The sequence below is a fragment of the Chiloscyllium plagiosum genome, unplaced genomic scaffold, assembly GCF_037043375.1.
Source record: "Chiloscyllium plagiosum isolate Xiang-an unplaced genomic scaffold, Cpla_swu_hap1 HiC_scaffold_35, whole genome shotgun sequence".
NCBI lineage: Eukaryota > Metazoa > Chordata > Chondrichthyes > Orectolobiformes > Hemiscylliidae > Chiloscyllium > Chiloscyllium plagiosum.
Genome location: NW_028270173.1, coordinates 5,564,022 through 5,591,867, shown reverse-complemented (window position 1 = coordinate 5,591,867; position 27,846 = coordinate 5,564,022). Strand labels below are relative to the sequence as shown.

Sequence of the window (27,846 nt, the reverse complement as noted above, 5' to 3'; positions counted from 1 at the left end):
CGCCGCCGCCTTTCTGCAGCCGGTGGGCGGCCTTCTTCTTAGCGGCGGCCGGGACTGCAGCAGACTCCGGGACAGCTGCCGCCGCAGCCGCCGCCCCGGGTACGTCACCTCTAACGGGCACCGCCTCTGCCATCGGACACAACTCCGCGCCCGTCGCACGCCAACAACTGGCGGAGCCAATGGCACCGCCGCTCCATATAAAGAGAGGGAGCGGACGGCGTGGAGACAATCTGCTGGTAGGCCACGCCCCCCCCCGCCGAGCCACGGACGCCCCACCCACTGCAGCTAGGCCACGCCCATGCACCGCGCCTGCACTATGCCACGCCCACCCACCTCCTCTCCTGCGATAGAGACTCACCAGCCCTATATCTTTCTGATATCTCTACCTCAGAGAGGCAGGCCATCAGCAGCTTCTCTGTATCTGCCCCTTGTCTGCCTGTCATGTTTGTTTTTCAAATGTCTGACTCTTGATCTATCTGTCCCTTGACCGTCTATTAACTGTCTGTCTGTGTACCTTTGTGTGCAGAATCATAGAACCTCTGCAGTATGGAAGCAGGCCACTCAGCCCATCGGGTCCACACCAACCCTCTGAAGAACATCCAACCCAGAGTCCCCACCCCACTCTGTCCCTGTAACTCTGCACTTCCCATGGCTAACCCACACCCCACCCTGCACATCGTTGGACTGTTCCTTCCCCTTGCTCTGGAAGGATTCTCGTTTTTCTGGGAAGATTCTTGTCGTTCTGAAAGTCTCTCCTTGTTCTGGAAAGCTCTCCTTATCGTCGAACGCTCATGTCATTTCGTTTTATCAATCTGTCTGTTCTTTGTTGTTGATTCGGGCGGCACGGTGGCACAGTGGTTAGCACTGCTGCCTCACAGCACCAGCGACCTGGGTTCAATTCCCGCCTCAGGCAACTGACTGTGTGGAGTTACACGTTCTCCCTGTGTCTGTGTGGGTTTCCTTCCAAAGATGTGCAGGTCAGGTGAATGGGCCATGCTAAATTGCCCGTAGTATTGGGTAAATGTAGGGGTATGGGTGGGTTGTGCTTCAGCAGGTCGGTGTGGACTTGTTGGCCCGAAGGGCTTGTTTCCACACTGTAAAGTAATCTAATTGTCTCTGTCTATTATCCATCTGTCTCTTAACTGTTGTTTGTGCGTCTATTGTCTGTTTCTTGTAAATATATTGACTATCTGTCTATTGTCTGTTCATTTTTTGTATATCCATTGTCGGTTTCTTGAATATCTGTCAATTGTTTCTTTCTTGTATGTCTGTCTATCATTTGTTTCTTGTATATCTGTGTAATGTTTGTTTCTTGTTTATTTGTCAACTGTCTGTTCTTTCTTTCCTTATATCTGTCTGTTACTGTTTGTATCTTGTATATCTGTCTATTGTTTATTGGTTCCTCCTGTTTATTATCTGCCTGTCTTCTTGTAACAGGGTCAGTATGTTGGTTAACAAATGATCAAGAAACCTGCACAACTCAGACTGTCAAACAGGGGTAAGCTGTTCAGACCCAGAAAAGACCGTCGAGGAGCTGTTTCACCTTTAAAGCACCAGGCGTGGTGCCAAGCCTCCAGAATTTGGTGAAGAATGACACTGATTCCCTGAGGTTTGTTTTTTTGCATCAATGTTCTATTACAAACCGGTTGCACTTTTCAGAAAATGAATCAGAGGATCTTTCCTCCTGTTTTCCTTTCGCCTCTTCATGGTCCATGAGGTCTTTGGGACTAATGACACCACACTTGCTCAGTCTCCCTGAGGTTGACAACTATTTTCCCAATTATCAATAATCTCAAATTCTGCAACATGACCAGTGTTTTATCACTGGAGTCAGGAATCTCAGAATCACTCTGGATGAGAACCTGGCGTTTTGCCTGTTTCTCCACATTGTAAGGACATCGGTGAGGACATTCATGCCGCTTGCTCAGTGTAGGTTACAGATCTCTTATAGCCCGTGTTAGCATGAAATAAAAAATGTCTGTACTGACAATCTTTATAGGGTAACTCACTAACAAACGTTTACTGACTTACACAGGTGGGGAACAGAAAGAAAGAGATTGTAATATTATAAACCGAGGGGAGGGAAAGAGAAGCTAACAGTCACTTTTCATTTGCAGGAAGAGCAGGGTTTGGGAAATAAAGACTAAACACCAACGGGGTAGTAACATTTCCAGAAATGAAGGGGGAGAGGGAGGACTATAAACTGGAGAGGAGGGTAAAGGTTGGCAGGGATTCTTTTTTTTTCTTTTGGTGAAGTAGATACTTAATGACATGGCCATGGCAAACTGGAATTTTGAGGACTATTCAGATTGTTATGAAATAACTCCACAAAGGCTGGTGTCCGGTCACCCAGTCACCCTTCATTCAGGTGGAGAGTCCTGGATACTAATTCCACTTCCACAGAGCCAGCTCTCAGAGTGAACACAAGCTCTGACCCTTCTGTTTATTTATTATTCCTACCTATGTTGCATGCGTGCAGCAAAGGTTCTTGTATTTTGTAAAAGCAGAGAAAGTATCGAGGAATGTATAAATTTTGGGAACAAACTGAAAAAGCTCAGCTGGTCTGGCAGCATCTGTGCAGAGAGAAGTCACAGTTAACGTTTTGGACAGAAGTGGGTACTGCAGATGCTGGAGATTAGAGTCAACATTAGAGTGGCGCTGGAAAAGCACAGCAGGTCAGGCAGCATCCGAGGAACAGGAGAATCAAAAATCGACGTTTCAGGCAAAAAATTTTCAGCTGAGGCCCACTGAAGATGTTACCTAGTATGGTGATGAAACGTCTAGAAATGAACCTTCCAGCTCAGCGAGCAAACCTACATCCAGAACCTCAACCTGAGCTACAAATCTTCTCAAAACTCGTTAACACCCTTCAATCGACAATAGGTGCAGGAGTAGGCCATTCTGCCCTTCGAGCCTGCACCACCATTCAATATAATCATGGCTGATCATTCCTAATCAGTATCCTGTTCCTGCCTTATCTCCATAACCCTTGATTCCACTATCCTTGAGAGCTCTATCCAACTCTTTCTTAAATGAATCCGGAGACTGGGCCTCCACTTCCTTCAGGGGGAGCGCATTCCACACAGCCACCACTCTCTGGGTGAAGAAGTTTCTCCTCATCTCTGTCCTAAATGGCCTACCCTTTATTTTTAGGCTGTGTCCTCTGGTTCGGCGCTCACCCATCAGCGGAAACATGTTTCCTGCCTCCAGAGTGTCCAATCCTTTAATAACCTTATATGTCTCAAATCAGATCCCCTCTCAATCTTCTAAACCCAAGGGTATATAAGCCCAGTCGCTCCAGTCTTTCAGTGTAAGGTAATCCTGCCATTCCAGGAATTGACCTCGTGAACCTACGCTGCACTCCCTCAATAGCCAGAATGTCTTTCCTCAAATTTGGAGACCAGAACTGCACACAGTACTCCAGGTGTGGTCTCACCAGGGCCCTGTACAGCTGCAGAAGCACCTCTTTGCTTCTATACGCAATCCTTCATCAAGCTTTTGGGTCGAATGAGAGAAACGTTCATTGATGCCTCTCTCCACACAGATACTTGCTGAAGTGTCTTCGAACAATTTCTGGACTTCGTTCCCCAAAACTTAACGCGTTTTAGTCCCTAACCTCACCCTCGCCCCTCCCCTCCCCTCCACCAACCCAGCGTGCGCCGTGCTTTCGGCTCGTAAGTCAACGTGGGGTCTGCAGATGCTGGAAACCAGAGTTTAGACCAGAGTGCGGTGCTGGAAAAGCACAGCAGGCCCGGCAGCATCCGAATTAACGTCGACGTTCCGGCTCCTGCCTGAGCTGCTGTACACCCCTCTGATCTAAACAGCAACAGATCAACGCCAGGGTCTGCCCGGAGGGTGCTCGCCGCTTTCGTGGAGGCGGGTTTGGTGGCTCTGAAAAGAGCCTTTGGGTTTTAAGTTGTTTGAGTGTGTGTGGGTGTGTGTGAGGGTATAGGAGTGGGTGTGTATGTGGGGGTGTGTGTGAGTGGGTGGGTGTATGTGTGTGTGGGCGTGTATGTGGTGGGTGTGTTGTGCCTGGGCGCCCGTTTGGGTTGTGGGGTTGGGATGGTGCTGGCGCGGCTCCAGGTTCGCGGAGACGCCAGCGAGCGCGGCTTTAATTCCTGCGCCTTTGGTTTTTGGTTTTCCTGGAGGTGGCGATGGTGGTCGCGGTTTTGGTGGTCGCTCTGTCGCCCGCTCCTCTCTTGCCCCTCGCTCGGGGGTTGGCGGGTTTGCCCGCCTTCATCTTCCTCCGGGAGCGGCCGTCGCTGCTGCTGCTGCTCGTGGTCGCGGCGGTGGTGGTGGCGGCCGGGGACTTCCTCCTATTGGCGGCGGCGGCCCGCCGGCCTTTGCCTCTGGTGCCCGTTTGCCTTTGCTGCTGCTGCTTCTGTCTCCGGCTGAGCCGCAGGCAGCCGCCCGCCTCCCCTCGCCCGCCTCGGGTCCCCCGACCTGGAGCCCGGCCCCGGGTCCGCACCAGCGAGCCGTTGCGGACCAGGTCGCCGACCGCCGTGCGGAGCTGCGACTTGTTCTTCTCTACGTCGTAGCCGCTGGAGAGCAGGGCCTCCCGGAGGGAGGTGAGGGACACGCCGCCCGGCTGCATGCGGGCCGACAGCGCCTGCAGGATCAGGTCGTTGATGCCCTGCGTCCGACGGCGCCTCCTCCGCCGCCCCCGCTGCAGGTGCTCGGGCAGCGGCAGCGGCGGCAGGTTGCCCTGTGTCTGCGCCCTCTTCTTTTTCTTGCGCCGCTTCCGACCCGCTCCCCCGCAGCCGCCCGTGCCCCTCCTCCTCTTCTTCCGCTGCTGCTGCTGCGGGCCGCCGGTGGTCACCATTCGGCGGCGGGGATTTCGAGACTGCAGCGGTCCGGGGGCACCCCTTCGGAAACTCAGCGCAGCCCCAGACGCGGCTGCGGAGTAAGGAGGGCGGCCGCCGGTGCCGGCCTTTTCAAGGTTTAAGGCGGACCGTGGAGGGTGGATGAAGTGGGGCGGGGACGCACACGCAGGGCTGCCAGCCAATCGGAGGACACGGCGCCCGGCGGCCGCCCAATCGCAACACGCCGCCCGTTCCGCGGAACACGCCCGTTTTCGGATTGACACGCCCATATTCCCCACAGGGCGCGACCAATTCACGGGACCCGCCTACTTCGGGACGGCCACACCCACTTCTCACTCGACACGCCCATGTTTTTTTCGAGGGACACGCCCATTTCCATCACACGTTCAACACGTGACAGTCATAGAGATGTACAGCATGAAAACAGACCCTGTATTGTCTGCACTTTTGTATGTAACGGTATTGTCTAATGTATAAATGTCATTGTCACTGTCTTGTCATATGTGGAACTGGGATTTGAGGTTTGTCCTCCTCTCCCTGTGAAATGGTTGAACAGTAGGGTTCGGGGCCTAGCTTTGCTGCTCCTCTCCCTTGTAAAATTGCTGTCTTTTGTGTACAGCTGTCAATGTTTTTTTTGTAAACTGGTTTGTAATTTGTTTAATAAAATAATATAAACAGGAAAAAAAAAAAAATGAAAACAGACCCTCAGCTCCTACCTGTCCATGCTGACCAGATATCCTAAACTAATCTAGTCCAATTTGCCAGCACTTTGTCCATATCCCTCTAAACCCTTTCTATTCATATACCCATCCAGATGCCTTTTAGATGCTGTAATTGTATCAGCTTCCACCACTTCCTCTGGCAGCTCATTCCATACACGTACCACCCTCTGTGTGAGAAAGTTGCCCCTTAGGCCCCTTTGATATCTTTCCCCTTTGGACTCCCCCACCCTAGGGAAGAGACCTTGCCCCTTTACCTTATCCATGCTCAAGATTTTACAAACCTCAGCCCTCAGCCTCCGACCCTCCACGGAAAACAGCCAGAGCCTATTCTCCTCTCCCTGTAGCTCAAATCCTCTAACACTGGCAACATCCTCATTAATCATTGCTGAAGCCTTTCAAGTTTCACAACATCTTTCCGATAGGAGGGAGCCCAGAATTGCACACAATATTCCAAAAGTGGCATAACCAATGTCCTGTACAGCCACAACATGACCTCTCAATAAAGGAAAGCATACTAAACACCTCCTTCACTATCCTATCTACCTGCAACTCCACTTTCAAGGAGATATAAACCTGCACTCCAAGGTCTCTTTGTTCAGCAACGCTCCCCAGGACCTTACCATTTTAAAGAAAAATTTCTTTTTTTTCCCCCCCCCACACTACCACCTAACTGCAGTAGTGCCGTGAGTGCGTGAGTGCGTCATAGTGAGAGACACAAGGTGCACAAATCTTTATTCAATTTCCACCACCAGGAAGATAGGAAAACACTCAAGTGGCCAGTGAAAAGCAGTGCCCTTCACAAAAGGGCAATGCTATGTAATCAAGGACCTTGCCATTAAGTGTATAAGTCCTGCCCTGATTTGTCTTTTAAAAATGTGGCACTGTACATTTACCTAAATTAAGCTCCGTCTGCCACTGCTCAGCCCATCAGCTCATCTTACACCTGAGGTAACGTTCTTTACTGTCCACTACTCCTCCAATTTTCATGTCACCTGCAAACTTACTAATTATACCACCTATATTCACATTCAAAGCATTTATATAAATGGCAAAAAGCAGTAGACCCAGCACCAATCCTTGCTGCACACCACTGGTCATAGGCCTCCAGTCTAAAAAGCAACCCTCCACCACCACCCTCTATCATCTACCTTCAAACCAGTTCTGTATCCAAATGGCTAGTTCTTCCTTATTCCATGTGATCTAACCTTGCTAACCAGATTCCCATGGGAACCTTGTCGATTGCCTTACTGAAGTCCATATAGATCACATCCACCGCTCCTGCCCTCAATCGTCTTCGTTACTTCTTCAGAACAAAAACTCAAACAAGTTAGGAAGACAAGACTTCCCAAGCACAAAGCCATATTGATCATCTCTAATCAGTCCTTGCCTTTTCAAAAAGATATACAAGATAAAAGCAAATTACTGTGGACACTGGAATCTGAAATCAAACGAAAAATTGCTGGAAAATCTCAGCAGGTCTGGCAGCATCTGTAAGGAAAGAAAAGAGCTGACATTTCAAGTCTAACTGACTCGAAACATCAGCTCTTTTGTCTCCTTACAGATGCTGCCAGATCTGCTGAGATTTTCCAACATTTTCTCTTTTGGTCAAAGATAATTCCTGTCTGTCAGGATTCTGTTCAACAACATGCCCACCACCAATGTCAGGCTCACTGATCTAAAGTTCCCTGGCTTTTCCTTACCACCTTTCTTAAATATTGGCTCTATGGTAGCCAACCTCTAGTCTTACAGCACCTCACTTGTGACTATCGATTATACAAATAACTCAGCAAGAGGCCCAGCAATCACTTCGCTAGCTTCCCACAGAGTTCTCAGGTGGAGAGAAATCAGTTACAGTTTCAGGTTCAGTGACCCTTCTTCAGAACTGATGGTACAAAAGAACAAAGAACATTTGCAGCCCAGGAACAGGCCCTTCAGCCCTCCAAGCCTGAGCCGATCCAAATCTGCTGTCTAAACCTGTCATCCAATCACTAAGCACCTATATTCCTCTACTCCCCACCTACTCATGCATCTGTCTAAATGCATCTTGAATGAATCTACTGTGCCTGCCTCTACTATCTCTGCTGGCAACGCGTTCCAAATGCCCACCACCCTCTGTGTAAAGTACTTGCCACATGTATCCCCCTTAAACTTTTCACCTCTCATCTTGAAAGTGTGACCTCTCATTATTGAATCCTTCACCCTGGGAAAAAGCTTAACTCTATCTACCCTGTCTAAACCCTTCATGATTTTGTAAACCTCAATCAGGGCCCCCCTCAATCTCCTTTTTTCTAATGAAAACAAACCTAATCTACTCAACCTGTCTTCATCGCTAGCACCTTCCATACCAGAACTGTACACAGTATTCTAAATGCAGCCGAATCAACGTAGTGTACAACTTTAACATGACCTGCCAGCTCTTATACTCAAGATTTACAAGGATGTTGCCAGGTTGGAGGATCTGAGCTACAGGGAGAGGCTGAATAGGCTGAGGCTGTTTTCCCTGGGAGCGTCAGAGGATGAGGGGTGAGAGGTTTCCAAAATTATGAGGGGCATGGATAGGATAAATAGACAAAGTCTTTTCCCTGGGCTTGGGGAGTCCAGAACTAGAGGGCATAGGTTTAGGGTGAGAGGGGAAAGATATAAAAGAGACCTAAGGGGCAACTTTTTCACACACAGGGTGGTACGTGTATGGAATGAGCTGCCAGAGGATGTGGTGGAGGCTGGTACAATTACAACATTTAAGAGGCATTTGGATGGGTATATGAATAGGAAGGGTTTGGAGGGATATGGGCCGGGTGCTGGCAGGTGGGACTAGATTGGGTTGGGATATCTGGTCGGCATGGACACGTTGACCGAAGGGTCTGTTTCCATGCTGTACATCTCTATGCTCTATGACTCTATATGCCTTCTTGACCACTATCCACCTGTGTAACAATCTTCAGGGTACAATGGACCTGCACTCCCAGATCTCTCTGCTCATCAACTTTTCCCAAGGCTCTCCCATTTACTGTATAATTCACTCTAGAATTAGACTTCCCAAAATGCATCACCTCACATTTGTCTGGATTGAACTCCATCTGCTACTTCTCCACCCAACTCTCCAGTCTATCTATATTACCCTGTATTCTTTGACAGTCTCCTATGCTTTCTGCTACTCCACCAATCTTTGTGTTATCTGCAAACTTACTGATCAGCCCAACAATGCTCTCTTCCAGATCATTTGTGTTTATTACAGACAACAGTGGCCCCAGCACCGATCCCTGTGGAACACCACTTTCTCCACTTGGTAGCTAGGAAAAGTTCAGTTTTTAATGTAGAAGATAGGATGTGGGGAGGGGGTAAAGCATAACTGACAGGTGGAGATAGAGACCAAAAGGACAACTGAACAGACAAAGGAATGGATAAATGGTCAACCTGGGAGAATGGACGTTTGCTAATGCAGACTATTAGTACCTAGCAATAGGTAGGTGTGTAATATTAGGTGTGATAACAAGGTCTGGTGTGTGGAGGTTGGGGTAAAGATCTGGGAGAAGGTGCCTCAAGTCCAAACGTTGTTGAACTCAAAGCTGTAGAGTTCCCAAGTGGAAAACAAGGTGCTGACTTCCAGCTTGTGCTGCACGCCACTGAAACATTGCAGCAAGCCAGAGTCAGGTGCTGGCCAGGGAATAGAGTGGGTGTGTTGAAGTGACAGGAAACTGGAAGCGCAGTCCTTTTTGCAGATAGAACACAGCTGATGTGCAAAGCAGTCAACCAATCTACACTTAGTTTTCAGGGAGAAAGTGAGGTCTGCAGATGCTGGAGATCAGAGCTGGAAATGTGTTGCTGGAAAAGCGCAGGTCAGGCAGCATCCAAGGAGCAGGAGAATCGACGTTTCGGGCATAAGCCCTTCTTCAGGGCTTAGTTTTCCCAATGTAGAGGGGGACCACATTGTGAGCAGTGAATGCAGTAAACTAGGTTGTGGGAAGACAATAGGTGCAGGAGTAGGCCATTCTGCCCTTCAAGTCTGCACCACCATTCAATATGATCATGGCTGATCATTCTTAAGTCAGTATCCTGTTCCTGCCTTATCTCCATAACCCTTGATTCCACTATCCTGAGAGCTCTATCCAACTCTTTCTAAAATGAATCCAGAGATTGGGCCTCCACTGCCCTCTGGGGGAGACCATGCCACACAGCCACCACTCTGGGTGAAGAAGTTTCTCCTCATCTCTGTCCTAAATGGTCTACCCCTATTTTTAAGCTATGTCCTCTGGTTCAGGACTCACCCATCAGCGGAAACATGTTTCCTGCCTCCAGAGTGTCCAATCCTTTAATAATCTTATATGTCTCAATCAGATCCCCTCTCAGTCTTCTAAACTCAAGGGAATACAAGCACAGTCACTCCAGTCTATCAGTGTAAGGTAATCCTGCCATTCCAGGAATTGCCCTTGTGAACCTACGCTGCACTCCCTCAATAGCCAGAATGTCTTTCCTCAAATTTGGAGACCAGAACTGCACACAGTACTCCAGGTGTGGTCTCACCAGGGCCCTGAACAGCTACAGAAGAACCTCTTTGCTTCTATACTCAATCCCTCTTGTTATGAAGGCCAGCATGCCATTAGCCTTCTTCACTACCTGCTGACCTTCATTGACTGGTGTACAAGAACACCCAAATCTCTCTGTTCTGCCCCTTTACCTAAATTGATTCCATTGAGGTAGTAATCTGCCTTCCTGTTCTTGCCACCAAAGTGGATAACCATACATTTATCCGCATTAAACTGCATCTGCCATGCATCTGACCACTCACCTAACTTGTCCAGGTCACCCTGTAATCCCCTAACATCCTCCTCACATTTCACCCTGCCACCCAGCTTTGTATCATCAGCAATGTTGCTAATGTTATTGCTAATACCATCATTAACATATATTGTAAAAAGCTGCGGTCCAAGCACTGATCCCTGCGGTACCCCACTGGTCACTGCCTACCATTCCGAAATGGAGCCGTTTATCACTTTGTTTCCTGTCAGCCAACCAACTTTCAATCCAAGTTAGTACTTTGCCCCCAATACCATGCGCCCTAATTTTGCTCACTAACCTCTATGTGGGACTTTATCAAAAGCTTTCTGAAAGTCCAGGTACACTACATCCACTGGATCTCCCTTATCCATCTTCAGAGTTACATCAAAACATTCCAGAAGATTAGTCAAGCATGATTTCCCTTTCATAAATCCATGCTGACTCTGATCTATCCTGTTACTACTATCCCGATGTGTCATAATTTCATCCTTTATAATAGACTCCAGCATCTTTCCCACCACCGAGGTCAGACTAACTGGTCTAATTTCCTGTTTTCTCTCTCCCACCTTTCTTAAAAAGTGGTACAACATTAGCCACCCTCCAATCTGCAGGAACTAATCCCAAATCGATCAAACTCTCGAAAATAATCACCAACGCATCCACAATTTCTCGAGCCACCTCCTTCAGTACCCTGGGATGTAGACCATCAAGCCCTGGGGACTTATCAACCTTCAGACCTAACAGTCTCTCCAACACCAATTCCTGGCAAATATAAATTCCCTTAAGTTCAGGTCCTTCAGCCACTGTTACCTCAGGGAGATTGCTTGTGTCTTCCCCAGTGAACACAGATCTGAAGTACTAATTCAATTCTTCTGCCATCTCTTTGTTCCCCATAATATATTCCCTGTTTCTGTCTTCAAGGGCCCAATTTTAGTCTTAACCATTTTTTTACCTTTCACATACCTAAAAAAGCTTTTACTATCCTCCTTTATATTATTGGCCAGTTTACCTACGTACCTCATTTTTTCTCTGCATAATTCCTTCTTAGTAATCCTCTGTTGTTCTTTAAAAGCTTCCCAGTCCTCAGTTTTCTCACTTATCTTTGCTATGTTATACTGTTTCTCTTTTAACTTTATATGTTTAACTTCCCTCATCAGCCACGGCCGCCCATGCCTCCTCCTAGGAACTTTCTTCCTTTTTGGAATGAACTGATCCTGCAACTTCTGCATTATACACAGAAATATCTGCCATTGTTCCTCCACGGTCATCCCTGCTAAGGTATTGCACCATTGAACTTTGGCCAGCTCCTCCCTCTTAGCTCCCTTTATTTAACAGAAGTACTGTCACTTCCGATTGTACCCTCTCCCTCTCAAATTGCAGATTGAAGCTTATTGTATTATGGTCACTACTTCCCAATGGCTCCTTCACTTCGAGGTCTCTGACCAATTCTGGTTCATTGCACAATACCAGATCCAGAATTGCCTTCTCCCTGGTCGGCTCCAGCACCAGTTGTTTTAAGAATCCATCTCGGAGGCACTCCACAAAGTCTCTTTCTTGAGGTCCAATACCATCCTGATTCTCCCAGTCTACCTGCATGTTGAAATACCCCAAAACAACTGCAGTAACATCTTTGTGACAGGCCAATTTCAGCTCCTGATTTAACTTACATCCGACATCCAGACTACTGTTTGGGGGCCTGTAGATAACTCCCATGAGGGTCTTTCTACCCTTAGAATTTCTCAGCTCTATCCATACTGACTCTACATCCCCTGATTCTAGGTCCTCCTGCACAAGGGACTGAATATCATTCCTTACCAACAGGGCCACCCCACCCCCTCTGCCCGTCAGTCTGTCCTTATGATAGCACATGTAGCCTTGAATATTCGTTTCCCAGGCCCTGTCCACTTGAAGCCACATCTCAGTTATCCCCACAATATCGTATCTGCCAATTTCCAAAAGAGCCTCAAGCACATCCATCTTATTTCTAATGCTTCGTGCATTCATGTATAGTATTTTTAATTTGTTACTGTCCTCACCCTTCCCATCAACTCCTATTTCAATCAACCTTACAGCATGATCCCTTTGAGTTTTCTGCCTCGTTGATACAGAGGTCTTTCTTGACTTCCCTTGTTCTAACTTTCCCTTCAATTTTCTTAAACATCCAGTTTGTCCACTCCCTCCCACCTCCCCCCTCCCCAACTTAGTTTAAACGTAGCTGTGTTGCAGTAGCAAACCTGCCTGCCAGATTGCTGGCCCCTAACCTATTAAAGGTGCAAACTGTCTCTTGTAGAATTTATGCTTACCACAAAACATACCCCAGTGATCCAAGAATTTAAATCCTTGCTTCCTGCACCAGTTCCCCAACCACATGTTCAAGTCCATTATCTCCCGGTTTCTGGCCACACCAGCCTGAGGAACTGGAAACAAACTGGAGATAACCACTTTGGATGTCCTGCTTTTCAGCTTCCTTCCTAGTTCTCCGAAGTCCCATTGTAGTATGTTCCTCCTCTTCTTCCCGACATCATTTGTGCCGACATGTACCACCACCTCTGGCTCTTCACCTTAGTCCTTGAGGATTTCCTGCACTGTCTGTGATGTCTTTAACCCTGGCACCAGGAAGGCAACACACCATCCTTAAGTCCTGCCTGCTGCCACAAAAACCGGTCAGTTCCTCTCACGATGGAGTCCCCTATTACCTTGGCACTGTGCGATGTTCCACTCTCCTGCTCTGTCTCCACGCCAACTTTTGATTGACAGACCTGGCCACCTCGCGGACTGGCAGTGTCATCTGTCTCTACTGGTTCCAAAAGATTCAACTTGTTCCTGACAGGGACTTCCCCCGGGGTCTCTTGCACCTGTCTCCTCTCTGCCTTCCTCATCGTCTGCTCTCTTCTGGTACGATTGGTGTAATAACCTCGCTGAAGGTCTTGTCCAGAAAGATCTCGTTCTCTCGGATGAGCCTAAGGTCCTCGAGTTCTTTCATCAGCGCTGCAATATGCTGTCAATAGCTGAACGTGCACACACTTTCCACACTTATACGAGCCAGACACACCAGAGTCGTTGACCTCCCACATCAAGCACGTCACACACTGAACCAGCTGGGCAGTCATGTCTTCACTCTCTTCAACTGTGGTGTAATCACTTCACTCAACCTCCTTGTCAAAGACTCCTGAGCTAAAGCCTCACTCTTCAATCGACAGGAACTTCCTTGGACCCTCTTTTTGGGGCAAGTCTGTGGACTTTTAATTTAGGTTAGAGGCGGCAGGAGGGAGGGAGGGAGGCCCTATGTTGTAGGACCTGGGGTCTAGAACACACCCACTCAAATAACAATCACTTACCTTCCCGACTGGCTTCACGCTCTGCCTTCACTTCTGCCCAGCTCCCGCTGCTCTCTGATGCAAAAAGCAGGTAAAGTGCTGCTTCACCTTGAAGGTGTGTTTGGGCCCTTGGATAATGAGGAGGGAGAAAGTAAACATGCAAGTGTTACACCTTCTATGGTTCCAGGGGAAGATGCCGTGGGGCAATGGGGGGGGTGTTGGGAGAGAAGGAGGAGTGGACCAAGGTGTCCCAGAGCAAACAGCCCTTGTGGGAGACTGACGAAGAAAGGGAGAGGAATATGTATCGGGAGCTGGTGGGCATCCTGCTGCAGATCACAGAACTTATGGCTAATGATCTTTTGGATGTTGGTACTAGCGTGATGGCAAGTGAGGACCAGGGGAACCCTACTGCTGTTGTGGGAAGGAAGAGACAGGGTGAGGGCAGAAGTGTGGGAGATGGTCCGGACCCAGCCAACTATGGTGCTAGGAAATCCCCAGTTGCGGAAGAAGGTGGACATTTCAGAGACTCCCTTTGTCAAAGTTGGCATCAGAACAGAAACAGGGGAATGGGAAAATTGGATAGCAAAACCCGAGTCAGAAGATAAAAGTTCAAGTATCATTCAAGCTGCTTGAGCGCATAAATTGAGGGTGTGAAGACTAGCTTGACCAATCGAAGCAAACCTAACTGTCTGACACACAACAGACCTGGTCAATATTAACTAAGATTGTGCAGGACATGATAAAACCACTGTCCTCTCGGTAAATCCTCGAGACAAATTTAGGATCATTTGAAATGAAGATCTCCCCATAATCTGCAATTTCAACTACAAACGTTACATCAGTTGTTTTCCTCTGTTTTGGATATCAAAACCATCTTAATAGCTATTTTTGCTACCATCACTTCATCTCCCTAGTCATACTCAGTTTTGACTTGGTATCATTTCATAGTTTTGTCTAATCCACCTTTCCTAAACATTTTCCAACATGTTAGCCTTCCAGCTTGCACCCTATTCTCATTCAAACCACTGAACAATCTACCCTGACCTCTTTAGATCTTCACTTTTATGGGCACTGTCCTTCCAACACTGCTGATTGGGTTTATTACTCTCGTTGATTCAAAAAAAAAAGTTATAAATTAAAAGATCCACTCCAGTATGTAGCTCAGGATGACACGTGTGCAAGACTGAAGTAATGCCATACTGTCAGAGGTTGCTAACTTACAATGAGGCATGAATACAGATCCTGCAAAAGTGATGAGCCTTAACAACTACCTACAGAGCTGAAGATATTGTGCTCCAATAGCTGCACAACCAGTCAGGCTGCTCCTGCTCAGTTGCATCTTTGTGACAAGGTGGAAAAAATTGCTCAAGTAGCAGGACAAATTATCCCTCCGTCAGTGGTATCAATCATTAGCAAATTGCGCAAAAAGAAGATGGTTGTCATTGTTTAAGGCCAGTCCTAGCAGCCATTCGACACCATTGCAGGAGGTTTCTCAGGCTGCAGTCCTCAGCCCAAGCATTTTCAGCTACATCATAGAGTCTTCTGCAACCAGGGAACACAGATTTATCCCACAGGGGAACACGGTATTTTCACACAGACCAATGCAAGGAGAGAGTGGTACGGAAATTAGCCAGTAAAGTCAGTGAGTATACTTTTGATGAGTTTTTGAGAATGAACATTAATCCATTTCACAGCTGGACATCAAGGATATGTTGTACAAGTGGAACACTCGTTGATTGTCTGTACAATCATGGGGTTTTTGTTTTTATTATGCAAGAGCAGAAACAGTCCATTCAGCCCATCCAGTCTGCTCCACCATTCAATAAGATCATGGCTGATTTGATCATCCTCAGGCCCACTTCCCTGCGTTTCCCCCATAACATCTCTCTCTCAGCCTTAACTATACTAAATACCCCAGCCTCAACAGCCCTCGGTGGTAGGGAATCCCACAGATCCACTCCCCTCAGAGGAGAAATTCCAGCTTCAATGGGTGACCCTTTATTCGAAGGTTGTGCCCTGTGGTTCTGGATGCTCCCACACAAGGGGTATCAATCTCTGTCTACCCTGTCAAAGTCTCTAAACATCATTGTTTCAAATCAGGACACTTCCTATTCTTCAAAACGTCCATAAGTACATGCCCACCTTCTCCTTAAGACCATCCCTCTATTCCTGATATTAGCCAAGTGAACTTTTCCTGGACTGCCTCCAATGACAAGTTATTTTTCCTGAGGTAAATAGGCCCAAAACCATTCACAGCTTCTCCACTTCAGTAATATGCAGCTTCTCTAGTCTTCTTGCCCAAAAGGATAACCTCACATTTCCCCATATCATAAGACCACCATCAGAGAGGCTCCTCACCCTCAATGATCTCAGTCTCTGCTCTGCTCCTCTCCAGACCATCCCTCTGCCACTCCCTCAGCTGATATTGTGACAAGCAGCAATTAGCCACCTCCAACTCAGATTTTAAAGGGACATTTTAACAGCCTGAAATGAGTCTGACTCAGCTGTGCATGGCCTCTGACATAACTACGGCTAACCATTCCAGCTTGGCAATCTAATACAATCAGCCAAAAGATGAGGACAACTGAATTCTCAGTGTTTATTGAAAGCGAGAGGAAACATCAAAGGAGCAAAACAAGAACAACTTTTGATCCAAGATCCAAATGGTCACAAACTGAAGCGTAAACTCACAGGTTCCCGAAACCCTGTCCATCCAGGAACCATTGCAAATTTCAATCCGAACTTGGAATGACACCAGGCAGCCAGACCGAGACACTCAAACCATATCCTTTGAATTTCATGTTACCTCACCTCAGTCAGGTTTGCTGCAATGAAATGGCTGTTTCTTTATGGTTAGATTCACTGAATGGAGTTTGTCAATGTGCTCTAAGGCTCTATGTTGCTTCAGGGGATGTGGCATTAAGATATTGTCCAAATATCTGCATTAATCTCTTTCACTCTCACCATTGATTTCCCAGGTTGTCCATTCACTCCCATAGCAGGGGCAAGAATTGACCTTCAATCCCAGGTAATGTCACTTTAACCTTAGTTACCTTTAAATCACTTATTCGTTCAATGGCATATTGAGGCACACAACTTAAAGTATTTGTGGGTAAATGGTAGTGTCCCTACCTCTGGAGCAGGGGCTCTGAGGTGAAGCCCCATGCCAAGCCTTGTTGGCTGTGGAAGGTTAGATATGGGATGTGGTCAAACAGAGTGACTGTTAACCTGGAAATCATTCTGATACACGTGACCAGCAGGCAATGAGAGAGGAGGGTCTCTCGGTCATACAGAAGGTAGCAGCACACCCCTACAGCCCTTTGCTCCTGAACATAGGCTGATAGAATTCATGGCCCAACCCTTGGTAGTGAGCAACATAGAACAATACCGCGCAGAAGAGGCCCTTCAGCCCTCAATACTGCACTGACCTGTGAACTAAAGGAAGGGAGGGAAAACAAGCTGCCTCATGCCCAGAAGCTGCCTGGTTACTACATCTTGTCATCATTGGTTAATACTTTGTTGGTGCTATCCTGAGATAGTACAGTTAAAGTTGTGAATCATAGAAAATGGCTTCTTTGGCCACTAGCAACATCCTGGGTAATTACCATCAGTCAGAAACTCAACTGGACTATACTGTAGCTACAGGAGCAGGTCAGAGGCTGGGAATCCTAACTCACCTCCTGACTCCCCAGAGACTGTCCACAAGGCCCAAGTCAGAGGTGTGTTTCACCTGTAGCCCAGCGAACAAGGTGGTTTCCATTAGCCTGGTGTTGGGGTCTCCCAATACAGAACTCTTGTCACCATGTGGAGATCCTCCCACTGCCTGGTGTGGGGGTCTCGTTCCAGCTGCACATTCCGGGTTTTCCATCATTCCTTAATCAGTTTTCCTGAACCCAGGAGCCATCAACTGAACTCTGATGAATTTTGTCTTAACATTACTTTGTATATTCTCATGTATGGTTTTGTTGTAAGAATACATATAGCCACAAATTTCTCTTCCATTCAACTCTATTTGATTCCATTCCATTCCATTCCATTCCATTCCAATGGAATACTTTAGAACACCACACAGCTCAACACCATCCAGGAACAAGCAGCCCCCATTGATTGGCACCATATCCACAAACATCCCCTCCCTCCACCCCCCCCCCGACACTCGGTACACACTGCTGTTACTATCTACAACATACCCTGCAAAAACTCACCAAAGTTCCTCAGACAGCACCTTCCAAACCCATGATCACTTCCATCTAGAAGACCAAGGGGCAGCAGATACATGGGAACACCACCCTCTGCAAGTTTCCCTCTTTCTCCAGTACATCAAATAATGTCCTTAGTACTGCCTCCTCAGCCAGAATTGGGAAAGTTTATCTCCCTCAATTCCAGTTTCCACCTCTCTCACCTTCACCTCATCCATCCATCCCTGACTTTTCTCTTCTCCCCCCCTTCCTTGACATCTCTTGTTTTCATTTCTGAAGATTGGGTTTATATGGATACTAACCTCTGACTCCAACAGCTACTTACACTATACATCCTCACCCACTGCTTCCTGTAAAGCATCTTTTCCCTCTCCCAGTTCCTCCATCTCCACCGATATGTTCCAACAAGGCCAACTTTGACAAGGGAGCCTCCGAAATAGCCACCTCCTTCCTGAACAGAGATTCCCTAGCCCTGTTGTTGACAGGGTCCTCAGCTCCCGTATTTCCACCCTCACCCCCTCTCTCTCACCCCCGTCCCTACCTACCATCTCAGCAGCTTCCACATCCAGAGGATCACCAGCCACCACTTCTGTCACCTCCAGCAGAATGCCAACACCCCCAGACACATTCCCCTCCCCTCCCTCATCCACCTTCCATAAGGACTGTTCACTCTGGAACACATTGGTCCATCCTTCTTTACTCCCAAGACACCTCCCCCTCAGTCCCACAGCATCTTCTTCCTCCCCCATCAGTATCCAAGGGCCCAGAAAATACTTTCCCTGTACTTCCCTCAATCTAATCACCTGCATTCACTGCTCACAGTGCACAGTGCAGTCTCCTCTACACTGGGGAAAGGAGATGCAGGCTGGGTGACACCTTCACCCTGCATGCAGAAATGAGCCCAAGCTTCCCGTTCCCTGTCACTTTAACCCCACACCCCATTCCCTGCCTAACATCTGTCTCCAGCTTGCTCAGTGTAACCTGGGAGAACAGCATCTCATTTTCTGCTCAGGAACTCTACAGCCTCTGGACTCAACATCAAGATCACCAACTTCAGGGCTAGAGCACCTATTCCCTTGTCCTTACCCCAAGCCCCACCCACCTGGCCTTGTTATTACAGTCTGCCATTACACACTTACCCTATGTCAGCCACTAACAGGACACAATCAGTGTATTCATTCTGACCTTATCCATTCCTTTTGTCTGTCCAACTGGTTTTCTCTTTCTCTCTGAGCTCCATCTCCACCTGTCACTTACTCTCCCCTCTCCCCAATTACCCCCACCTCTGTCATCACTTTCTATTCTGAGGAAGGGTCACCAGACCAAAAACATTAACTTTGCTTTCTCTCCACAGACACTGCCAAACCTGCTGAGCTTTTCTTGGTGATTTTTGTGTAGTTTCACTCAGTCCTCAAATCACATGACCCCAAATCTTCAGCACAGAGACCAGGGAATCATACCCAATCCTCCTAAGTGCCAGTCAGGTAACATTGCATTATCCCAAATACTTTCATGAAAGCCTCTCATTTTTAAAAGAGATACAAACAATATCTCCTCAATCAACAGTACTCTCTAATCCCTCCAGTATATCTCTATTACACTGCCTGGCTTAGAACCGGTTATCCCTTATTCCAATGCAAAGGTGGCTGGCTCTTTAAGACAGAGGCTACCCAGCTGGGCTGCGTTTGAAGTTAACGAGCAGTAAATGAGCTGAGGATAAAAGCCCTGAATCCAATACCCTCCTTTGTTAAATTGGCTTTGCTGAGAAGGTAGGGTTTAAGGGGGCTTGTTATCCTGGTCTGTCTACTGTATGTTCTCTCTGAATGTTCCTGCTGCTCCATGTTCCTTGAGGTCAGCCATCTACAAATTCCTCTTGTGGAAGGAGAGACCATTCCCCTGGTGACTGACCCTAGTTCTAGTCTGAGCCCCTCTGTGTGGGGACAGATCTGGAATGATATTCCCTGTTTCTGAAGAGTCAGTCTTGCCTCATTAGTGGCCTCCGTCTCGGCTGAGGGTTTGAGGATCTCTCCAGGTACTCTTGCACCTAATAATCTTGACCAGTAGTTAATAGTAGCATAACATTGAAACGTTAACGACTACAGGAGTAGGCCATTTGGCCTCTTGAACCCCCTCTACTATCCCATATGGTCATGGTCATGGTTAATCATTGACCTTAATATCCTAATCCTATCTCTGCCTCCCTTCCCATTCTCACATCCTGTAACCCCTTTTGCCCTAAGAACTATATCTACCCCCTCCTTGAAAACATACAATGTTTTGTCCCCAACCCCCTCTCTGTGGGTGAATTCCACAGACTCCCTACTCTCTGGGGAATACATTTCTCTCCCCTCAGTCACACTGTATCCTTAGACTATGACAACTTCCTCCCATTGCCCCCTCTTGTGCTCCCAACCCTGATTCTAGTCTCCTTGGTCATCAGGAACATCCTGCCTTTGTTTACCTTGAGCTAGTCCCTGCTAGAATTCTTTAGGTCTGAGATTCCCTACGGCCAAGCTCCTCCTCCTCCTCCTAATCTCACATGGGGTTAGGGGAGTGATGGGATGGAGTGGTGGGGGGGAGAAAAGGGGTTAGTGATGGGGTGGAGGGGTTTCCAGGAAATAGGAAAAGTTAGGGGGAAGAGTTGGAAGGAAAGAACCAAGGGAAAATGGTGAGAAAGCTCAGAACAATGAATGGGAGCTGGTATGATTGCTGTGGAAAGCTGTAATATTCTCCTCTGGCCTGGCTCTGAGGATGGTGAAAGGAAGGAGTGGGGGTGGAGAAGAGTTCTATTTGGATCCCTCCCATCATCCTTCCTGATCTGTTCGCAATCAGTTATTGCTGCTTTGTCGTGGTGGAGCACATGGTCAATTAATTGGATTTTGATCACTGGGTATTTAAGGCTTGGTCAAATAGCTGACTGTGAGCTGGAGGTTTTGGGGAAGAGGGTGTCATTGGCCAGGCTAGCATTTATTGCTCATCCCCAATTGCCCAGAGGCTGTGGGTCTGATGTCACATGTAGGCCAGACTGGGTAAGGAAAACTGTTTCCTTTCTTAAGGAGTCTTTCCAACGTTTGGCAATGGATTCATGGTCATGATTATCATAGAATCCTTGGTGTGGAAACCGGCCCTTCACCTAACAAGTCCACACTGTCCCTCAGAGTATCCTACCCAAACCCATTTCCCTACTTATTACTCCATGTGGGCGGCATGGTGGCACAGTGGTTAGCACTGCTGCCTCACAGCGCCAGAGACCCGGGTTCAATTCCCGACTCAGGCGACTGACTGTGTGGAGTTTGCACATTCTCCCCATGTCTGCGTGGGTTTCCTCCGGGTGCTCCGGTTTCCTCCCACAGTCCAAAAATGTGCAGGTCAGGTGAATTGGCCAAGCTAAATTGCCCGTAGTGTTAGGTAAAAGGGGTAAACGTAGGGGAAAGGGTGGGTTGCGCTTCGGCGGGTCGGTGTGGACTTGTTGGGCCGAAGGGCCTGTTTCCACACTGTAAATAATCTAATCTACATTTATCCCTGACTAATGCTCCTATCCTACACATCCCTGAACACTATGCAATTTAGTATGGCCAACTCACCTAACCTGCACATCTTTGGATTTTGGTAGGAAGCCCATGCAGACACTGGGAGAATGTTCAAGCTCCACACAGCATTTGTTTGAGGTTGGGATTGAACCGAGACAACTGGCGTTGAGGCTGCAGTAGACTCTTAACCCCCAGTTTTTTAAATTGAATTCAAATTCCACCAGCTGCCATGGCAGGATTCAAATCTGGGTCCCCAGAACGTTCCCTGGGTCTCTGAGTTAACAATCCAGCAAAAAGACTACTCTGCCATCCCCTTCCCTGCCCTTTTGACTCATTCACAGGAACATACCATTCAATGAAGCAGCTGAAATAGAATGTCACGAAAGGCACTGTGTAGGTCTAGCGGATGATGTTGTTTTTGCAAACTCAGGTATCACCCACACTGTAGGAAGGATGTGATGGCACTGGAGGGGGTGCCTAAAATGGAGCAGTTTGACAATGGGCTTGGGTGTGTGGAGGGAGGGGGTGGCATCTGATAGAGGTTTGTAAAATTGAGGGGTGTGGATAGGGTTGATAGAAAGCAGGTGTTCTCCCTGGTCGAAGGGTCAAGAACAAGGGGACATCCTTTAACTTACAAAGCAGGAGATTTGAGGAATGCTTTCTCTCACCCAATGGGTGGGATCTGGAATAGACTGCCTGGGAGGGGCATTGAGATGGGAAACCTGAACCTTTTTAAAAAAAAAAATACCTGCACGAGCACTCGAAGTGTCATTACACTTAAGGCTATGGGCACGGTGTAGAAAGTGAGGACTGCAGGTAGGAGTGTAGTAGAGTCAATGGGCCAAAGGGCCTTTCTGTACTGCATGACTCTATGGGATTGTGATATTTCTGTTAATACTGAGTTTTAAGAGTTTATCTTTCCTGCATTCAGTGACCTGATTGCATGTTGGAGCATACAGACCAAGTCTGAACCACGCTGGGCACTGTTCTGTCGACAGGTCCCAGATTTTGTTGACATTAGTTATCCTTCTCCTGAGTTTGGTCTGTCACCTCTCTGCAAAATAGTCAGTGATTTGTTTTTTTAATTGAGAAAAAGAAAAACTAGCAATTTCAGATTGCAAGCATCATTGATTTGTCGTCAATCCCCTCTGCAGCGTGGTTTCACTGGAACATGGAGCTTGGAGCATTGCCGAAAGACCTTGTTAATGTTAACACTGTGAACCGTAGCATCAAGCGATTGTCCACTTGTTGCCCCCTTTTTAGTGACATCCCAATCCATAAATGTTTCTCCTGATCAAACTGAGGAGCTCAAGTCAGCAGGCACTAGACACTCTCAAACTAAGTGGTCCGTGAGTACTTTTGTCATTTTCAGGTTTGTAATTGCTCTCTACAGGAAACGATGGCGAACTGCGTCAGTCGTGATGGTGAACAATCTGGGAGGCAGCAAGGGACAGATGCCCATTGTGGATTTAAATATCTGTGCTCCCCAGTAAGTTTGTTCCCCTCATTTTGTTTCTTTCTGTCATTTCAATATGATCACAGCTGATCATCCAAGTCTGCTCCTGATTTCTTCACCCATCCCCATTAGCTCTGAAGAACTTTTGCCTAACTTCTTGAAAGCAATCTTCACCCAATATGTAGAAGTTTGTTTAGTGTTCCGGGTAGGCTCCTTTTATGACGTGAGGCATCCTTGCAACCACACACTACGTGCCCAGTCCCTAGTTGCCCCTCTTGAAGGTGGGGGGTGAGCTGCATTTACTGCCCCTGTCCCTAGTTGCTCCCCCTTGAGAAGATGGGGGTGAGCTGCATTTACTGCCCCTGTCCCTAGTTGCCCCCCCTTGAGAAGATGGGGGTGAGCTGCATTTACTGCCCCTGTCCCTAGTTGCCCCCCCTTGAGAAGATGGGGGTGAGCTGCATTTACTGCCCCTGACCCTAGTTGCCCCCCCTTGAGAAGGTGGGGGGTGAGCTGCATTTACTGCCCCTGTCCCTAGTTGCCCCCCCTTGAGAAGGTGGGGGTGAGCTGCCGCCTTGAACCACTGGGGGTGAGGGGGGTGGGGAGAGAGGAGGGGAATGTTTCCATGTCTTTGAGGAAGGTCTCCCAGCAGAGGATTTTGGGTTCATTTTTCTCAAGTATTGGACTGCTAACGAGAATTATACAAATGTGAACTGAGGAGACCAATGCATGTGTTTTGTTTTGATTTGTTTTCCCAAGAGCTCAATCAGCTTTTGGTCAATATCTAATGACCAACTTTTGTACAATTCCAGTCAAGCTGAATATCCCAATCCACTTTTTTTATATAAAGAGCGTGTTCCATCTCTAATTTTCTGCTCACCTTTTTTTTCCGAAGATGATTGATTACAGCTGCAGTCTGGGTATTGATTTCCATTTTGGCTCAGTTTCTGTCCAAAACTGGTCTGAGCTGTGTTGACTGGGGGAAGACCATCTCCATTAGAATATGAAATGGAAAGTCTCCCCAATTAACATTCCCCTGTTCAAGCACAAAAATACCTGAAGAAATGTTCCTAGCTAAGGTGCTTGCCAATATACCCACTGCATCTTTTTGTCTCAATCCAGGGCATCAGGGGTCACTTTGAAGACAGGACAGAAATCCATGGAGCTGGTGCTGATGATGATGAGGAGGTATTATACACAGACGTAGGAAATATGCTCGTAATAGTGCACTTGCATGAACGAGTCACTCCAAAGGGTCTGTTACTGTCCTGTATGGCTCATTGTTGTATCTCTATCTTTGCTGAGTAGTGTGGTTAAGAGGACATTGAGCGCACTTACCTTCATTGCTCAATCCTTTGTGTAGGAATTGGGACGTCATGTTGAGGTTGTACAGGACATTGCTAAGGCCTCTTCTGGAGTACTGTCTGCGACTGGCTGCCCTGTTATAGGAAGGATATTATCAAGTACAGAGGGTTCAGAAGAGATTTACCAGCATGTTCCTGGGTATGGAAGGTTTGAGTTGTAAAGAAAGGCTGGAACTTTTTTCATTGGAGTGTTGGAGGTTGGAGGTTTATAAAATCCAGAGGGGTGTGGATAGGGTTAATGGTAGTTGTCTTCCTCCTAGGATGGGGATTTTAAGACTCAATGAGACATATTTTTAACTTAAAAATCACACCACACCAGGTTATAGCCCAACAGGTTTCATTGGAAACACTAGCTTTTGGAGAGCTGCTCCTTCATGTGGTTGTGGAGTATAAGACCATAAGACACAGAATTTATGGCAAAAGTTTACAGTATTGAACAAACCTGGATTGTTAGGTCTTTCATCTTTTAGAATGGGTTGCAGGTCACCTTAAGGTGATTTAAAAGAAGTTCTGGAGTTTGTATTAATGAAATGAAACCTGCGACCATTCTTAAAGATTTTTAACTTTGTCCGCCCCAGTCCAACAACAACTCCTCCACCTCCCCTTTTCTAGGTGAGAGGAGAGATTTTTAAAAAGACATTAGGCAAACATCTTGAGGATGGTTTACATTTGGAATGAACCTTGAGAAATTGGTGGATGCAGCTACAGTTACAATATTTAAAAGCCACTTAGATCAGTTCATGAATAGGAAATGTTTGGAGGGATATGGGTCAGGAGTAGGGGTAGATGGGATTAGTTTAGTTTTGGATTATGGTCAGCATGATTGGTTGGACTGATGGGTTTGTTTCCATGCTGTATGACTCTGACATAAGTTCCTAAGAAATAGGAGTAGGAGTAAAGTAAAACAGTCTTTTTTGATTCGGAGATGCTGGTGTTGGGCTGGGGTGTACAAAGTTAAAAATCACACAACACCAGGTTATAGTCCAACAGGTTTAATTGGAAGCACACTAGCTTCAATCACCTGATATTGTGATTTTTAACTTTTTTTGTTTGCCTTCACTTGTGAAGGCTTTGAGACCCTGAAGCCACCTTGTGGAGCTGCTACTCACTGGGTATAAATAGTAGAGTGTGGGTGGAGTAGAGGTGGAAGAGAAATGCACAGATTAGGTTGAAGCCTGAAGTTTAGTGTTGAATGTTAAGACAGGAAGTAAGCAGAGTGGACAGATTTAACCTTGGGTGGTAGTTTCTGGAAAAGTCTTTCAGTAATCCAAGATTTGATGATTGGTGTATCTCTAAATACCATGCATCATCGTGCTTAGATGTTATAACTAAGCCCAGTATTGAAGATCATTCTTGACCAGTCTATCTTGAATCCAAACCCATTTGATGTGAGTGTAAAGCCACCATCTGACAAAAAAAATTTGGAACATACAGAAACATTGCTAGGGATGAGACAAGAGAATGGGGTGAGGTAGAGGCAGGTAGGAAAAGTAATATTGGAGAAACTAATGGGACAGTAGTTTGGAAGATCCCCCAAGGCTGTTGAAGGTATCTACAGAGATGGCGGATACATAATTAATCATCATCCCAAATTCTACAGACTCTGGTTTGTTTCCTGCAGACTGAAAGGTAGCCCCTTGTTTAAGGAGGGAGAAAACTGGAGGCTTCCAACTTATTCCTGACTCAGTTAGAAAAGGGAGTCTCCTGTTTTAAAATGTGGGAACCAGATACTTTGGAAATAATGGTCTGTTTGGGTGAGTCAAATCGAATTTATGAAAGGGAGATGTTTGACAAACTTATTCCCATCTTTGTTACTGGTGGAGTAGACAATGGGGATTATCCAGTGGGTGAGGTGTCATTTTCTTCCTTTGGAAGGATTTTGATCAGGTCCAATACAGGAGGTTAGTGAACAAGATTACTAGCACTTTCTCAGGTTAATAGATAAACGGACAGAAAACCGTGGGAATAAACTGGTCATTCTGATTTCAGGCAGATCAAGAGCTAGTTTGGTACTACCAGGATCAGTGCTTTGGACCCCAACTCCTTGGTCTATTTCAATTATCTGGCTGTAACATTTCCAACTTAGCACGTGAGGGTTGATTGCATGTTAACTCTGTTGTGGGATCATTACTATCCTTGGCCCTTATCATGCTGTTTCAGGATCTTCTTGCATTTCGGATGAATGGTTACATCTACACAGATTTAAGTTTAAACATAACCTCCATTACCAGGCAGTGTTCTCAAGCCTCAATTTACAATGGGTACCAATGATTGGGATGAGGAGACCAAATGTAGGGTAGTTAAAGTTGATGATGAAAAAATAAGCCACAAGGTGGCAGAGTCTGAGGATAGAGAGGGGAAGGGTGGTCGGGGTTGGGGGGGGGGGGGCGGGAGGGGGAGGATTGGTAGTGTAATTTGAATGTTCCCATTTTTGTCGGGAAGAATAAAGCAGTTTACTTTAAGTGCGGAGGGGTCTGGATGGCTGGATATTTGAATCACAATGAGTTTGCAGATACAGCAGGTGACCAATATTGCTAACAAAGTTTGTTTTACTGCACGGGGAGAGGAATATCAATGATCTTCCTTTTCTTATTGCAGCTATGTCTTCACTGCACTGTTTTAGTCTCCTGTGTTTTAGAGGCAGTTCAGGGAAAGGCTCATTGCTGGGATAAAAGGAAGGATGTTTCCACATGCTAGGCCTGTATCTGTTGGCGTTTCAAGAGGGGATTCTCGATGAAAAGTCAGGTCCCAAACAGTCTTGAGAGGGTGAATGCTGAAATGGTGGCTGGGTGTGGGGTCACAGCTTTTAAAAATGAGGTCCCTCTTTTATAATGGAAACGGCGAGAGTTTTAAGTTTTACACTCTTTGACAACTAATTCACAAAACTGAAATAATCCTTCCCAGAGCGTGATGGAGGTCACTGAATGTGTTCGAGGTGGAATTTTCTGAGCAAGATTTGTGTGGAGTTGAGGTCACAACTGGTGATCTCTATCTGAATGACAGTGCAAAGCTGTAAGGACTGAATCCTGCAAGTCTGAGCCACCCTGGTAAAGAAACAAGGGTGACACTGTCTCTCCCTCACTGTGCCTTTTTAATACTGTTTAAGGAAGCCTGACAGTTAGTATGGCTGAGGTAAAAACAATGACTGCAGATGCTGGAAACCAGATTCTGGATCAGTGGTGCTGGAAGAGCACAGCAATTCAGGCAGCATCCGAGTGAGTTCCTCTGTACAAGGGGAACAGTGTTCTTGTGTTCACAAATTACTTTGCTGTCACCTCCAGGTCTCTGCTACAAAGGAAAATCACAGCAGGCTGGGCGAAGACTACCTTGATGATACCCTGGAGTATTTACTGGATGAAGTGGAGATTCCCCACATAATCTCTCCGGGTGATAACAAGTTTAGCCAGAGTTGATAAGTGCTGTACGATGTGAACAACGCTCTAAATTTATATTCCAAACTTCTCGAGCTGAATTTTAATTTGTTTGCACCTCCTACCCCACCTCCACTTCTGTTGTGTATTAGCACTCTTGCTCTCAGACACTTATTTTCATGTACATTTCAGACACCCATCCTAAAGCTAAGTTAGGCAGATTTTTAATTGACTGGGGAGTCTAGACTTTCAGGAGATGGGAAAAGTTGGAGTTTAAGCTACAAGCCAACC

General features: G+C 46.8%; 1 long non-coding RNA gene across 1 annotated transcript; it reads left to right on the top strand.

Annotated features, from left to right (window-relative positions):
* Positions 1–27,627, top strand: LOC122548334 (uncharacterized). The gene is made up of 6 exons (XR_015752941.1): positions 1–99; positions 1,438–1,609; positions 16,617–16,666; positions 22,761–22,856; positions 23,943–24,008; positions 27,466–27,627. It is a non-coding gene; the product is annotated as an uncharacterized LOC122548334 (long non-coding RNA).
* Positions 27,628–27,846: the final 219 nt, after the last annotated feature.